Here is a 16,583-nt window from a genome sequence, read left to right as displayed (position 1 = left end):
TCCGAATTCCTCCGAAACCGGAAGGCGCAGGGATACAGTGTGTGTATTCTAAATCGAGGTACACACCGTGATCATTCATCCCAGCAAGCTGGTACTCAATTTGCCGACCTCGGAAGGATGACAGGCTGAGTAAACCCCCTTGGCGTTAATTCAGCGATCGACCAGGATTTGAACCCAGGATCCTCGGATCCCAAGCCGGCACCCTAACCGCTAAGCCAACACCAGGACTTATTTGGAGGGAGGGGTGCACAATATTTGATTGATTAATTGCATAATTATAATCAATAAAAGATTGTCATAAAATATTTTCTGAATCAATTGGCTAATAGCATAACTAAATCACGAGTGCTTCATCCGAAGATGTAACTTTTAGAAATTTAATTAAATAAGTCATTAATAAAAAAATAAAATAATTAATTTATTAATCAATAAATAATTAATCGATTTGTTGATTAATCAATAAATCAAGAATACCCTTTACAGACAAATCACTTGGTCATCGTCATGTCCAAATATCAGCTTCCGAGCTCAAAAGGTGTCTGAGATATTGGCCAGATGAGAAAGAAAATAAATAAATGATTAATGAGGAAAATAAATAAATAATAATCATTAAAAATTAAATAATGAATCAATTGGCTAATAGAACACATAAACCACCACCATTTCATCCGAATCTGTAACTTAAAAAAAATTAATTAAGCCATTCATCGAACAATTAAATAATTAATCCATCAATTAATTAATCAATAAATGAAAAATACCCTTTACAGCCAAATCACTTGGTCATTGTCATGTCCAAATATCAGCTTCCGAGCTCAAAAGGTGCTTGAGATATTGGCCAGAGGAGAAAGAAAATAAATAAATAAATAATAATGAAGATAAATAAATAAAAATCAAAAATTAAATAATTAATCAATTCACAAATATAACACATAAACCACCACCATTTCATCAGAATCTGTAACTTTTTAAAAAACATTTTTTTGTCATTAATCGAATAATTAAATAATTAATCGATTAATTGATCAATTGATTAATCAATAAATTAAAAATAGCCTTGCAGCCAAATCACTTGGTCATTGGCATGTCCAAATATGAGCTTCCTAACTCAAAAGGTGCCTTAAGGCCCAGTCACACCGGGCCTGCGACCAGGTTACGACCTTGCTGCGACCGAAAATTTTGTGAATCACGGGCAAATCGTAGAAAGAGCGCGCGACTGGTCGCAGAGGTCGTGGGTGATCGCCAGAGCAAAATCAGTTGCAGCAAGGTCGATGGTCATGTTCAAAACTTCTGACCTGCGATTCCAAATTGGAAGAGGTCGCAGACAGGTCTTACATGGTCGTACCACCAGTCGCGCATGGATGCACCACCAGTCGTGCATGATCGCGGGTCAAGTAGTCGCACGATTGGTCGTGCTACTGGTCCTGCGACCTGACGATTGGTGGTGCTACCTGTCGTTGAACCTCACGATCGGTAGTGCGACTGTCTGCGATCGATCCTGCGAGCGTTCGCAGGTCGCCACGATTGATTGTCCGAGCGGTCGCAAGTCGCCACGATTGACCGTATGATTGGTCGCTGATCGCCACCACTATTCGCACGATTACCTACGATTGATCTTGCGATTCGATCTTCTCCAATTGCTGGTGATCGCACAACCACGCGTACCACCAATCGTACGATGACCCCGAAGACCAATCGCTGTTTTCGATCGCAAATGGAGAGCTTAGCAAACATTGACAATTGGTCGTACCTCGGCCAGATTGCCATCAATCGCACGATCCAGAAATCGTATGATTCAGTGTGACTGAGGCCTTAGATAATGGCCAGAAGAGAAAGGAAATGTATCAGTACTTAATTAATAGCTAATAATTAAATAACTCATCAATTAATTGATTAATCAAAAAACCAAAAATCCGTTTTTTGACAAAGTACTTGCTCACTATTGTGCCGAAATTTCAGCTTCCTAGCTCAAAGGATGGCTGAGATATCGCCCGGACAAACAAGAAAACAACCAGAATGAAAACCGAGTACTCCCTTTCAGCGTGCGTCATTGCCGAGCCCCCTTCGGTGCTCGGCAATGACGTTATGCAGCGCCTGGAGATGGCATAGGAAAGGTGTGGTGTACATCAAACAAGCAAACAAGTACTGATACATTCAAAGTACACCGCCCCCATGCCAAATAATTAAATATCCTACAGTTTTTGATATCCTACAGTTTACATTGAATGTAGTTCAGTCCGACACCCTTCCGTGTGCTGTGTGCAGGAAGGGTGTTGGAGAGAACTCCATTCAATGTACAATGTGCGCTGAGTAGGTTCATCAAAAATGTAGTGGTCTGAGAGGGTCATTAACCAGTGTGGCAGCTACATTCAAGTGTAAGGTGTGCACAGAGGGAGCTGCAGATGGAGAAAATGTTGAGTTAGATCTTGGAGACAGTGTGAAGCTGGAAGGTGTGAAAACATTTTGCTACCTCGGAGACATGCTGAATGGAGAAGGTGGATCAGACTCGGCAACGGTTGCTGGAGTGAGATGTGCATGGAAGAAGTTTCGGGAACTGAGTGGCGTGCTGACGAGGCACGTTGAAGCTGAAGGGAAAGGTGTATGCTGCATGTGTGAGAAGTGTTATGATTTATGGGAGCGAGACATGGGTAATGAACGTAGAGGAGCAACGAAGACTGGAAAGGGTGGAAATGCGAATGGTTCGGTGGATGTGCGGAGTATCATTGAGATAGAGGAAGACAAATGATGAATTGCGAAAGATGATGGGAATAGATTCTGCGATGGATGCTGTGAAGAGAAACAGGTTGAGATGGTTTGGTCATGTGTTGAGGAAGGATGAAAGTGAATGGTTGAGAAGAGTGATGGAAATGAATGTAGAAGGAAGTAGAGGACGGGGAAGACCGAGAAAGACTTGGCTAAAGATGGTGGAAGAAAAAATGCGGGCAAGGGGGTTAACAAGGGGAGATGCAGAAAATAGGGCAAAATGGAGAAGATTGTCACGGGGACCGCAAGGATAACCCCCCTCTAGCAGGGAAAATGGCCTTAAAATGCCTGTTGTACAGTGCGGCTCATGGAGGTTGCATTGGAACGGAGAGGTTTACACTAATTGATTGATTAATTGCATAATTAAAATCAATAAAAGATTATCATAAAATATTTTCTTCATCAATTGGCTAATAGCATAACTAAACCAATAGTGCTTCATCCGAAGATTTATCTTTTGGACATTTAATTAAATAAGTCATTAATAAAAATTTTAAATAATTAATTGATTAATCAATAGATAATTGATCGATTAAATGACGAATCAATAAATCAAAAATATCCTTCATAGCCACATCACTTGGTCACTGTCATGTCCAAATATTAGCTTCCGAGCTCCAAATGTGCCTGAGATATTGCCCAAATGAGAAAGAAGATAAATAAATGATTAATAATGAAAATAAATAAATAATAATCATAAAAAAATTAAATTATTAATCAATTCGGTCAGAGAACAAATAGACCACCACCATTTCATCAGAATCTGTAACTTTAAAAAAATACAATTTTTTGTCATTAATCAAATAATTAAAAAATTAATCGATTAATTGATTAATTAATAAATCAAAAATAGCCTTTGCAGCCAAATCACCTGGTCATTGGCATGTCCAAATATCAGCTTCCTAACTCAAAAGGTGCCTGAGTTAATGGTCAGAAGAGAAAGGAAATTTGATTAATTAAATAAGTACATAATTAATCGCTAATAATTAAATAACTCCTCAATTAATTGATTAATCAAAAAACAAAAAATACCGTTTATGTCAAAGCAGTTGCTCACTATTGTGCCGAAATTTCAGCTTCCTAGCTCAGAGGATGGCTGAGATATCGCCCGAACAAAAAAGAAAATAAGAAACCGTCGTGGAAACTGAGTATTCCCTTTCAACGAGTCATTGCAGAGCCCCCTTCGGTGCCCCCGGCAAGGACGTCATGCAACGCCTGGAGATGGCAAAGGAAAGGTGCGGTGTACAACAAACAAACAACCAGAGTGAAAACTGAGTACTCCCTTTCAGCGTGCGTCATTGCCGAGCCCCCTTCGTTGCCCGGCAATGACGTCATGCAGCGTCTGGAGATGGCATAGGAAAGGAGCGGTGTACAAAAGTACTTAAGTAATCGATAATAATTAAATAACTCATCAATTAATTGATTAATCAAAAAACCAAAATACCGTTTATGTCAAAGGACTTGCTCACTATTGTGCCCAAATTTCAGCTTACTGGCTCAGAGGATGGCTGAGATATCGCCCGGACAAAAAAGAAAATAAGAAACCGGAGTGGAAACTGAGTACAGTATTCCCTTTCAGCGAGTCATTGCAGAGCCCCCTTTGGTGTCGGAAATCAAGGATGTCATGCAGCGCCTGGAGATGGTGTACAAAGGAGCGGTGTACAATATGGTCAGGAAGAAGAGGGGGCAGGAATATCCTTAAAGATGGCCGACTTCAATCTTTCATTCCAGCAATTAAACAATCAACATGTCTGGATGATGAAATGGGGAGGCAGTGTGATGGGCAGTGTGGATGGTGGTGTAGGGGTCGTTGCGGATGGGGTGGCGCGGATGGGGTGGCGTGGATGGGGTGGCGCGGATGGGGTGGCGCGGATGGGGTGGTGCGGATGGGGCGGTGCGGATGGGGCTGCGTGGATGGGGTGGCGCGGATGGGGTGGTGCGGATGGGGCGGTGCGGATGGGGCTGCGCGGATGGGGTGGTGCGGATGGGGTGGCGTGGATGGGGTGGCGTGGATGGGGTGACGTGGATGGGGCGGCGTGGATGGGGCTGCGTGGATGGGGCGGTGTGGATGGGGCTGCGTGGATGGGGTGGTGCGGATGGGGCGGTGTGGATGGGGTGGTGCGGATGGGGCAGTGTGGATGGGGATCCTTCATCAAACTGCAACCAGTACAAGATATATTCACCATCTACCTAAAGATGTCCAAAAGGCACAATGAATCAAAACTGAAGACACCACCACCACCATCCACAGTACCACCACTACTATCACCATCAGCACCATCATCACCATCATCACCATCATCACCATCAGCACCATCATCATCAGCACCATCACCATCACCACAATCATCATCAGCACCATCATCACCACCACAATCATCATCACAATCATCACCATCAGCACCACAATCATCATCAGCACCACAATCAGCACCACAATCATCAGCACCACAATCATCAGCACCACAATCATCATCAGCACCACAATCATCATCAGCACCACAATCATCATCAGCACCACAATCACCAGCACCACAATCATCAGCACCACAATCATCATCAGCACCACAATCATCATCAGCACCACAATCAACAGCACCACAATCAGCAGCACCACAATCAGCAGCACGACAATCATCAGCACCACAATCATCAGCACCACAATCAGCACCACCACAATCAGCACCACCACAATCAGCACCACCACAATCAGCACCACCACAATCAGCACCACCATCAACACCCCCACAATCAGCACCACCACAATCATCAGCACCACAATCATCAGCACCACACTCATCAGCACCACAATCAGCACCACCACAATCATCAGCACCACAATCATCATCAGCACCACAATCATCAGCACCACAATCATCATCAGCACCACAATCATCATCAGCACCACAATCATCATCAGCACCACAATCATCATCAGCACCACAATCATCATCAGCACCACAATCATCATCAGCACCACAATCATCATCAGCACCACAATCATCATCAGCACCACAATCATCATCAGCACCACCACCATCACCACCACAATCATCATAATCAACACCATCACCATCACCACAACTCCACTCCACTCCACTCCACTCCTGGGTCTTTCCCTACAAGTACAAGTACAAGTTGTTGGTGCCTCCAGTTACAAACAGCTATGTGTATCTATGTTCCCACAACTACAACCACTTTTATTCTTGTTTTATTTCGCGGCCTGTACCACTACCAGTACCAGTACCAGTACCAGTAAAACGCAGCCAAAGTCAAGCGAGGTGACGTTTCGAGACTTTTCAGCGGTTTTTTGCCCAAATTCATTCATAATGTCGAACTTCCATCGGGACTAAACAATGACACGTCGCCCAGAGGCCTCGACAAGGCCAAGCGAGCGTCGTCCCGAAGGCTTCGGTGTGCGATCCATTCGAGGCGACCGGTACCGATAGAAAACCCGCCAGGCCCGTTTCCTTGAGCCTCGACACAACCATTCGTCCCACAAACGACGCCATCGTCAAGCACAGCGGACACGCACGTCGAACTCACCACGTTGACCGTGCGGCGCCACAAGGCCGGAAGTAAAGGAGCCACGACGACCCGACTTGTCTGACTGACGCTCACAGCATCCGGGAACCTTGACCCCGCACCACGTGACGTCAATTTCTCATTTAGGCGGCACGTTCTTCTTCCTCTTTTAAAACTTTCTGTCTAATTCCACTGCGCTGTTGCACTGTTCATATTATTCGCCTGTTTATGGCGTTTCCAAGATTATTTTCCAAGGAGAGTTTATTTTATCTTGAGAACAAAATATCCCTTCAGTGTTCCTCGCATCAAGTCCAACATAATCATGAGTTGGGGAATAAAAATGAACGTCAGAACGAAATCGAAGCAATCATATTATAGTGAATTGGCGTTTGCTTTCAGCAGCATAATCACCGATGGAGAACCCGCGGATAGTAATAACCTAATGGACGATTTCAGAGAAGCACATTCGCCACTTCACTTGAAGGGACACTATCATCATCATCATCAACATCATCACCATCACCATCAATATCATCAACATCATCATTATCATTATCATAACCATCATCAACATCATTATCAACATAAACATCATCATCAATAGCATCAACGTCATCATCGCCATTATCATCATTATCATCAATATCATCAATATCATCAATATCATCAACAACATAAACATCAACAATCGCATCAATATCATCATCAACAATCGCATCATTATCATCATCAATAGCATCATCATCATCATCATCATCATCATCATCAATAGCATAATCATCATCATCATCATCATTAATCCCGGTCTTCTCTACAATGTCTGGTATACTTTACATTGTGGTGCTGGGCACACACGTTAAACAAAAGTAGGCCACAACGCTTTGGGTTAAGTAGGCCACAATGCTTTGGGTTGCGGATGGGGTGGCACGGATGGGGTGGCGCGGATGGGGTGGCGCGGATGGGGTGGCGCAGCTGGGGTGGCGCGGATGGGGTGGCACGGAAGGGGTGGCGCAGATGGGGTGGCGCGGCTAGGGTGGCGCGGATGGGGTGGCGCGGATGGGGTGGCTGCCGGGCCGACCACAGCTCGGCAACCTTGGCCATCGCGAAGACCAGGGGCTTGTGGTCGACGAAGGCCGCGCAGACGAACTCCCGGGCGGTCTCCTGCAGGGCGGAGCGCTGCTGCGCCGCGGACCATGGTGCCGTGGAGTCGGGGAGGAACTCGCCCGGCACCCGCAGCGGTTGTCCGAAGACCAACTCCGCCGCGGATGCGCGCAGGTCGTCCTTGGGCGCCGTCCTGAGGCCCAGCAGGACCCAGGGGAGCCTGTCGACCCAGCCACCGTCGCAGAGGCTGGCCCGGAGCGCGGCCTTCATGGCGCGATGGAAGCGCTCGCACAGGCCGTTGGCCTGGGGGTGGTAGGCCGTGGTGCGGTGCAGCTGGATGCCGAGCCCCCGCGCTACCGCCCCCCAGAGCTCCGAGGTGAACTGGGGGCCGCGGTCGGACGAGATGTCCGAGGGGGCGCCGAACCGGGCAACCCAAGTGGCAATGAACGTCTGCGCGACGTCCGCCACCGTCGTTGCTGCCAAAGGCACGGCCACCGGCCACCGGGTGGTGCGGTCCACCATGGTGAGGACGTGGGTGAAACCCCGCGAGGGGGGCAGAGGTCCCACCAAGTCCACGTGAACATGGTCGAACCTACATTTGGGCACCGTAAACGGGGCCAGCGGGGCCTGGGTGTGGCGGTGAACCTTCGCGCGCTGACATGCGAGGCACGTCCTGGCCCAATCGCGGACGGCCTTCCGGAGGCCATGCCAGACGAACTTGTCAGCGACCAGCTTCTGGGAGGCCTTCGTGCCCGGGTGGGACAGGCCGTGGATGGCGTCAAAAACCCGGCGCTGCCAGCCAGCGGGCACGATGGGGCGAGGCCGGCCGAGGGAGACGTCGCACAAGAGGGCCGCGCCCGCGCCGTCAAACGGTACCTCGGTGACGCGGAGGCCCGTGACGGCGGTCCGTAAACCCTGGACGGCGGGGTCGGCGGACTGGTCATCCGGGCATAGTCGATCCCGAGGTGGACCGCGTGGGCGACGGACCGGGAAAGGCAATCCGCCACTGGGTTGTCCTTCCCCGCGACGTGCCGGATGTCCGTCGTGTACTCGGACACGGCCGAGAGATGACGCTGCTGCCGGGCCGACCACGGCTCGGCGACCTTGGCCATCGCGAAGACCAGGGGCTTGTGGTCGATGAAGGCCGCCAACGGGCGGCCCTCGAGCAGATTGCGGAAGTGCCGGACCGCCAGGTGGAGCCCGAGCAGCTCGCGGTCGAAGGTACTGTACCGCCGTTCGTGCGGGCGGAGCTGCCGGCTAAAAAACGCCAGCGGCTGCCAAGCTCCCTTCACCCATTGCTCGTGCACCGCGCCCACCGCGTAGTCCGACGCGTCGGTGGTGAGAGCGATCGGTGCATCGGCCGCTGGGTGCGCGAGCATTGTGGCGTTAGCCAAGGCGAGCTTCGCGCCCGCGAACGCCGCGTCCATCGGCTCGGTCCAGGCAACGTCGCCTTTGCCCGGCTTCCCCCGGAGGGCCTCGTGCAGGGGGCGCAGGAGCTGGGCGATGCGGTGCAGGAAACGGTGATAAAAGTTCACCATGCCCAAGAACTCCTGGAGCCCCTTGATCGTGCAGGGGCGCACAAAACCCCTGACCGCCTCCACCTTGCCCGGTAAGGGGATGGCCACGTGCCTGGTGATTCCGTGCCCCCAAAAAGTCTATTTCGGTGACGCCGAACCGGCACTTGGCGGGGTTCATGATCAGGCCATGCCGGCCCATGCGTTCGAAGAGCGTGCGAGATGGCGGAGGTGCTCCTCACGGGACGCGCTTGCGATGAGGATGTCGTCCAGGTAGACGTACACGAAGTCCAAGTCGTGCAAGACGCTGTCCATAAGCCGCTGGAACGCCTTGGCCGCATTCTTCAACCCGAAGGGCATCCGCAGAAACTCGAACAGGCCGAATGGTGTGATGACGGCCGTCTTTGGTATGTCCTCCGGCCTGACGGGGACCTGGTGGTATCTGCAGATGAGATCCACCTTGGAGAAGAGGGACGTTTTCACCAACCGGGCGGAAAAGTCCTGGATGTGAGGGCCCGGGTAGCGGTCGGGGGTGGTAGCATCGTTGAGGCGGCAGTAGTCTCTGCACGGCCGCCACCCGCCGCCGGGCTTGGGCACAATGTGCAGCGGCGATGCCCATGCGCTGTTGGAGCGCCGGACGATGCCCAGTCGCTCCAGCGTGGCGAACTCCTCCTGCGCCACAGCGAGCTTCGCCGTGTCGAGGCTGCGCGCCCGGGCGTAGACCGGTGGCCCGGCGGTGGGGATGTGATGCTCCACCCCGTGCTTGACGGCCACCGCCGAGAAAGTGGGCCGCGTGAGGGCCGGGAAACTGCCGAGGAGGCGGGTGAACTCGTCCGCTGCCGGAAGCGTGCAGACCAACCTCGCCGGGACCGAACCGCTCAGCAAGCCACTTGGCGAGCCGCTCGGTGAGCCGCCCAGGGAGCTGCTCAACGAACTGCTCAGCGCGCAAGCAAGCGAGCTGAAGGTTTCGGCTTGGACAAGGCGTCTGTGCCTCACGTCCACCAACAGCCCATGCGCACAGAGGAAGTCCGCTCTGAGTAGGCCCATGGGGACACTAGCGGTAACGAACGACCACTGAAAGCGCTGCCCCCCCCCCCCCGAACCGCAGCGAGAGACAACGCTTCCCGAATGTGCGGATGGGCGTGCCGTTGGTGGCAAGCAAAGCGGGGCCCCGGCCCTCAGCTTGCTTGTCGGACGCGGAGGCGGGGAGGATGCTCACCTGCGCTCCCGTGTCGCACAGGAAGCGACGACCCGAGGAGGTGTCTGTTATGAACAGAAGGCTGCCAGTATGGCCGACGCTCATGGTAGGAAGCGAGCGCTGGCCTGGCCATTTCCCAACCTGCCAAAAGTACAAGGCAGGTGGCAGGACCTGGCCTTGTGGCTGAACCTGGTATGGAAGTGGCACCAGGTCTGGCCCGGTGGTGGTTGTCGCGCCGGTTGTGACGACGGTGGTGGGCGGGGCGTGGCGGCGGCCACGCGCGGATCCGCCAAACCTGCACCGTTTTCGGGGGGATCCGAACACCATGCCACGTGGCGATCCGAACCACTCGTGCCGTGCGCGGCGCTGGGATCCACGACGGCCGTGCTATATGCCGGCCGTGCGTCATGGGCTGCGAAAAACTTGTCCGCCTCCCTGGCCAGGGCGCGCGGTTCCGTAATGGTCGAACCGGCCTACGCGAGCCGCACCTGTACAGGTAGCTGGCGGAGGAAGAGAGCACGGAAGAGGAAATCCGCGTGGCCGTCGCCGAGCAGGGACAGTATGTAATCCATGTGGGTGGACGGTCGTGTGTCACCGAGGACGGGAAGGTCCAAAAGACGGTCAGCGCGGTCGGCCTCTGTGAGGCCAAACGTGTCGAGGAGAAGCCGCTTGAGCGCCACGTACTTGCTGTCGTCCGGCGGGTGCCGGAGGAAGGACATGACTCGGGCGGCCGTGCCGAATCCAAGGGCAGCGACCACGTAAAAGTACCTCGTGTCATCCGCCGTGACGCCCCGGAGCTGGAATTGGGCCTCGGCTTGTAGAAACCAGGTGTCGGCCTGTGCTTCCCAGAACTCTGGGAGCTTGATCGCGACAGCGTTGATGGCCATTGCGCGTTCGGGGAACAGCAACGGCTGAACCAGTCGGAGGTCACCAGTGTGGTGCTGGGCACACACGTTAAACAAAGGTAGGCCACAACGCTTTGGGTTAAGTCGAGCTCTTTATTGGTTGCTCACACGTCAGCACTGCCGTGCTCGGGGCTGCGAGCCCGCGTGTATATCCGGAGGCCACGCCTCACCTGGGTTGTGGCCGACACCCACTGGTGCGCGGAATTACGTCACTGCGCCAGCGAGCCATCGTGTCCGCCACAACATACCATATTTTTGGCGTCAGAGATTGTCGGTCAGGAACCTTTGATTCCACCATTGGCTTTAAAGGATTGAATGGATTTTGCTTCAACCAAACTTTCAGGGATATTGTAACAATCTGTTACAATCAATTCCAATCTGTTACAATCAATTCCAACCTGTTACAATCAATTCCAATCTGTTACAATCAATTACAATCTGTTACAATCAGTTACAATCTGTTACAAACAATTACAATCTGCTACAATCTGTTACAATCAATTACAATCTGCTACAATCAATAACAATATGTTACAATCAATTCCAATCTGTTACAATCAATTCCAATCTGTTACAATCAATTACAATCTGTTACAATCAATTCCAATCTGTTACAATCAATTACATTCTGCTACAATCAGTTCCAATCCTTTCCAATTAGTTTCAATCCTTTACAATTAGTTCCAATCTTTTACAATCAGTTCCAATCCATTACAATCAGTTCAAATCCGTTACAATCAGTTCAAATCCATCACAATCAGTTCCAATCAATTACAATATTTTCAAATCAATTACAATCAGTTCCAATCAGTTACAATCCATTACAATCAGTTCAAATCCATTACAATCCATTAAAATCAGTTACAATCCATTACAATCGTTCAAATCCATTACAATCCATTACAATCAGTTACAATCAGTTACAATCCATAACAAACAAGTTCAAATCTATTACAATCAGTTCAAATCCATTACAATCAGTTCCAATCCATTACAATCAGTTCAAATCCCCTGACTAAAGATCGTTTTTCTGATATATAGTACCCAGGTGGATTACCCTTGTGAAGAACTTCTCTACTGGTATTCTTACTTCATCTGTAATGAACATCTCTTCAGGTGTTCTTACTTACCTGTAATGACCATCTCTACCTGTATTCTTACATCACCTGTCATGAACATCAGTAGTGTAATAATGTTGCTTCTGGGACACCTCCGTTTAACATGGGAAATCCCTATCTAATGTCATTTACCCCCTTGTCTTTTTCAAAAATCATAAACACCTCTATTTCTCCCACCCTCATCTTTATGAACCTTTTGTCTGTAGTACCTATCCTTAATGTTGTTCATTAGACCACTCAAACACTACAAATATTTGTTTTCTCTTATAGACCTATCATCCTTCTTCTACATATCATCTGGCAGATTAATCTTTGACCCACTCAAACATTGACCCATTCACTTCCATATTAATTCTTTCCCTCCCTCATTGCCCCTAAAGACCTCTATTTCTCTCACCCTGTTCTTTACGAACCTTCTAACCTTTTGACATGTTATCCTTATTCATTAGACCACTTAAACACCTGTGATCCTTCTGACCTTATGAACCTTTTAACCTTTTACTCTTAATATCATCTGGTGAATATAACCCACTCAAACAACGACCCTACAAATATTTGTTTATGCGTGGGAAATAATTTAATTCTCCTACAACTCTCTTCACCATCTAATATATTAACAAAAAATATGTTTGAGTTTGGTTCTTTATTAAGATATTTTAACTGAGCTAAGATAAAATGGTAAACCTCCCTCAATGTTCTTATTTGAGCGCCTCCAGTGCCACATACCATTTTTAAATTAAAGTATATATTTTCCTGACAACCATCAAAGTTTTCCGTCCACTCAAAAATATTTCCATCTTTTTTACCCAATTCACCGGTATTTAAATTAATTCTCTTATTTGTTTTGTGAACTTTTTTACCAGTTGCCTTTTCAATTATACCTATTTGATATTTTTCACATTCATTATGTTTTCCATTTATATACCAAGGTTGATTACACCTCCACTCTTTAGTCTGGTTGATACTTGGTTCTATCATTTATATAATAGTAAAAAAGGCGGCGGTAGCCCGTTAAAATCCCCAACCCCCCCCCCCCCCCCTTTTTAACTTATCACTTATATATATCTTATCACTTATATATATCTTATCACTTATGTATATCTTATCACTTATATATATATCTTATCACTTATATACTTATATAACCATAAGGGAGACTATCAATTCCATTTTCTAAAATAAACCTCTTATCATCAAAAGCCCCCAATGCTTTCTTATTTATCTCTTCTGTATATAATTGATGTTTATAACTTCTTATTCCATTAATCTTTCTAAACTCTTCTTTCTTTGTTGTTAAACAGTTATAATAATCCTTAAAGTTTATTGTTTCTTAAATAACATTTTTCTTTACACCTTTTAACTTCTTATCAGTCTTTTCAACGTTATTCACAATGTATTTATAAGCATAAGCCTTTGACCTCAATCCCACAAATTCACTCATAACATTTCCTCCTAATTCATCCTTGAACTTTCCAATCACCTTTTTATTTTTAGAAGAGAACAACTCACTCTCTGGACTGTAATTACTCGTGTCATAGATATTAATGTCTCTTTTCATGTCTGAATAAACATCGTTGGTATTAATTTTCAAAATAAAACTATCTGTATCCATATAAAGTAGATTAACATCATTTTGATATTTCTTCCTCAAGTTATTATAAAAGTAATCATACATTAATGACTTTGATAAATCAAGAATTGTTGTTCCAATATAAATAGGTTTGTTCATTTCAATACTCTCTTTAATCAAATGGATCGCACAAAAGTTCTCAGTAAAGACCTCAGCTCGAGTAAAACTCGGTCTATTAATTAATTTTGATGCTTGTTCCCAAGATGTTGATAGTCTGATATTTTGTCTTTTCCTCACATTCTCCATAGTCTTACCAAAGACCGCATTATTCATCAATTTATAAAAGTCTTTCTCAAAATCTGTTTTTGACTCTGTTCTTCTTTGTGTATTAAAATCAATGTACCCCTTTAACCAATGACTTTGATTGAACTTTAGAACCCTATGGATCTTCTCTACTCTTAGACCTTTTGATAAATATTGTCGCAAATTTCTTTGGTGTAGAACATAATTTTTCTTGTTATATAATGTAGTAAGTAATTTTTCTGTTGATTCACCTATATCAAACGATCGTTGATAATCACTCAACCATTCTTTCTTTGGACTTTCTTTCTCACAAGCAAATGGGAGATCTTTGTGTAGGTTATGGAGTTCCTCTGGATATTTTAAATCAATTTCAAAATAATAACCAACTTTTTCTTCATCCAATTCTTTTTGTGTAGAGATACATACATCTTGTAAAACGTTTTTGTAGTCTTTTTCCTTTACCCATCTAAGTTTTCCATAAGGAAGAGCCTGAGACATTGCCCAGCCATACAGGTTGTTCGCGTCATAGTACATCAAGTAAGAACTCTCTTTCGTTGGATCATAATTTGGAAGATATTTGTTATTTGCTTTTGCGTATCTACTCGAGCAGACTTGTGAAATTCCACCTCTTTTTGCCTTTTCAATCATCAAAAGCATATCAACATCGGTTATCAAATCCAAATCTTGTTTTGTCATTTTCAACATCGCACTCCAGGCCAATCCAGGTGCTGTGTAGTAGTGAGCAGGATCCAATCCATATCCAGTGCGACAAACAGATCTAAAGGCTTCAAATACATCGGCCAATAAAAGCACATCAGTTTTGAGATACAAATCGTGATACTCGCCAAGATTCTTGATGTTATATTTTTCCCAAACATTTTGTGCGTGTACATAATCTTTATCAGATATATGACTATTATTTAATTTGTTATAGAAATTTTCTTTTGAAGGAAGTTGTGTTTCATTGAATCTCTCAAATGAGTCCATATAGTCATAGGGGTAAATTCCCTTTTGTGTTAGAAAATCTTTATCTAAAAAATACTCTGAAAGACATGGAAACTCTTTTAGATTTTGAACCAAGTTAACCAATGGACTTGCCATGAATTTAAATGTATCAAGAAATCTGATATGAGTAATAGGAGATGTGTGAATTGTTTTTGTGAATGAAATGTATTTCTGATCCGTGTTTGGAATTGCTGAGATACTTCCAGAAGTCTTTGAGAGTTCCTTGATAAATAGATGTGTATCATAATGAGCGTTGTTATGAAGAAAGACAGGAATGAAAGAGGGGAGTTGATAATTAATATTACAACTTTGATGAGCCGGACCTCTATATTTACCAGTGAGATGACAATGGTCTCTAACCTTTAGACCTTTACCAATTTTCTCCTCACAAATATGACAGACATTGTTTTTTATAAATTCCCTTTTTTCTTTACTTGTTAAGGACATTGGTTTATTGGTTTCTCTCATTATCTTGGTTAATCGAACACAGTCTTTTTCTAGTCGTTTCACAAACTCCTCTGGGGTATTTGAGCCTCTATACATCTCTAACTTGTTATATTTATCACCAACGGATGATTTGATATAATAACAAAAACCACAAGGAGTATGTTTTTGATATTTATTTGTGTATGATTCTTTTGGATCTTGAGAAGCAGTATCAATTTTTTCTAAAATACTTTCAAAATCAGCATCTATAACAAATGGATGTTTGATCTTTTTATTTTCATCTTTGAATGTGATCTTTGAGCCTTCTTTAGGCATATTGATTACCGTTGATTTATGTTCGCCACAATAATTTGAATGTTTATCTAATCTTTCTTGTGAATTGAAGAAGTTAAGACAACGCAAACAAATATATATTTTATTTGTTCTCTTACAGACTTGTGGTTTTATTAATTTAGCAATATCTTTGATGTATGTATAATGTGAATTTTCGTCTGAATTAAAATATAGAAGATTAATATGAGTTTGTTTACAATTGTCAGAAAGCTTTAAAACCTGAATGTTGTTTGTTTCTGTTAGACCATAAACATTAACTGATAAATTATTCATCTTTTCAAATTTAGGAATATCATTTAAAGTCATCGGAAACTTTAGATCTTTCGTATTTAATGTATTCTCATATTTTTTATAATGAGATACTCTTTCATCATGAAAATGTGGAGGATGTAAGTGTGCTAAAATAGACCAGAGAAAACATTTATTGTCTTTATTTTTGATATTGATAACTGCTTTTCTATTTTTGATAACACTGGGTAAATCAATGTAAGAAGAAGCTTTTAGAGGATCTGATTTAAGAATATGAATGTCTATGTAAATAATTTTTCCTATATTGAATCCACTTCCTACGATTGAATTATCCACATCTTGCTCTTGTTTAATAAGTTCATCATAGACTCCTGATGTTTTAAAATCTTGATATGAAGATATAAAGTGTGGCTCAGTTCTCATGTATGGTGCATCTATAACTCCTTCATCCTTTGTCATTTCTAATTTTACTCCCATATAAAATTTAAGTGGTTTCATTTCCTTTAGTGTTTTTTCAATCAACGTTTGAACAGCAGGTTTAACTATTTCTAC

The 16,583-nt window shown here is 45.3% G+C and overlaps 1 protein-coding gene across 4 annotated transcripts in view; it reads right to left on the bottom strand.

Moving 5' to 3' along the window:
• The window catches only part of LOC137425713 (arfaptin-2), an 86,382-nt gene extending 79,954 nt beyond the window's left edge, over positions 1-6,428 (bottom strand). For all 4 annotated transcript variants that reach the window (XM_068114424.2, XM_068114423.2, XM_078777012.1 and 1 more), the window contains exon 1: positions 6,310-6,428. The gene's annotated coding sequence lies outside the window, so the exon portion shown is untranslated. The remainder of the gene's footprint in view (positions 1-6,309) is intronic.
• Between the last annotated feature and the right edge of the window lie 10,155 nt (positions 6,429-16,583).

Source organism: Myxine glutinosa, chromosome 4 (genome assembly GCF_964187855.1).
Source record: "Myxine glutinosa chromosome 4, kmMyxGlut1.1, whole genome shotgun sequence".
Classification (NCBI taxonomy): domain Eukaryota; kingdom Metazoa; phylum Chordata; class Myxini; order Myxiniformes; family Myxinidae; genus Myxine; species Myxine glutinosa.
The sequence above is the reverse complement of the archived record's forward strand: the minus strand, read 5'-3'. Positions and strand labels throughout refer to the sequence as shown.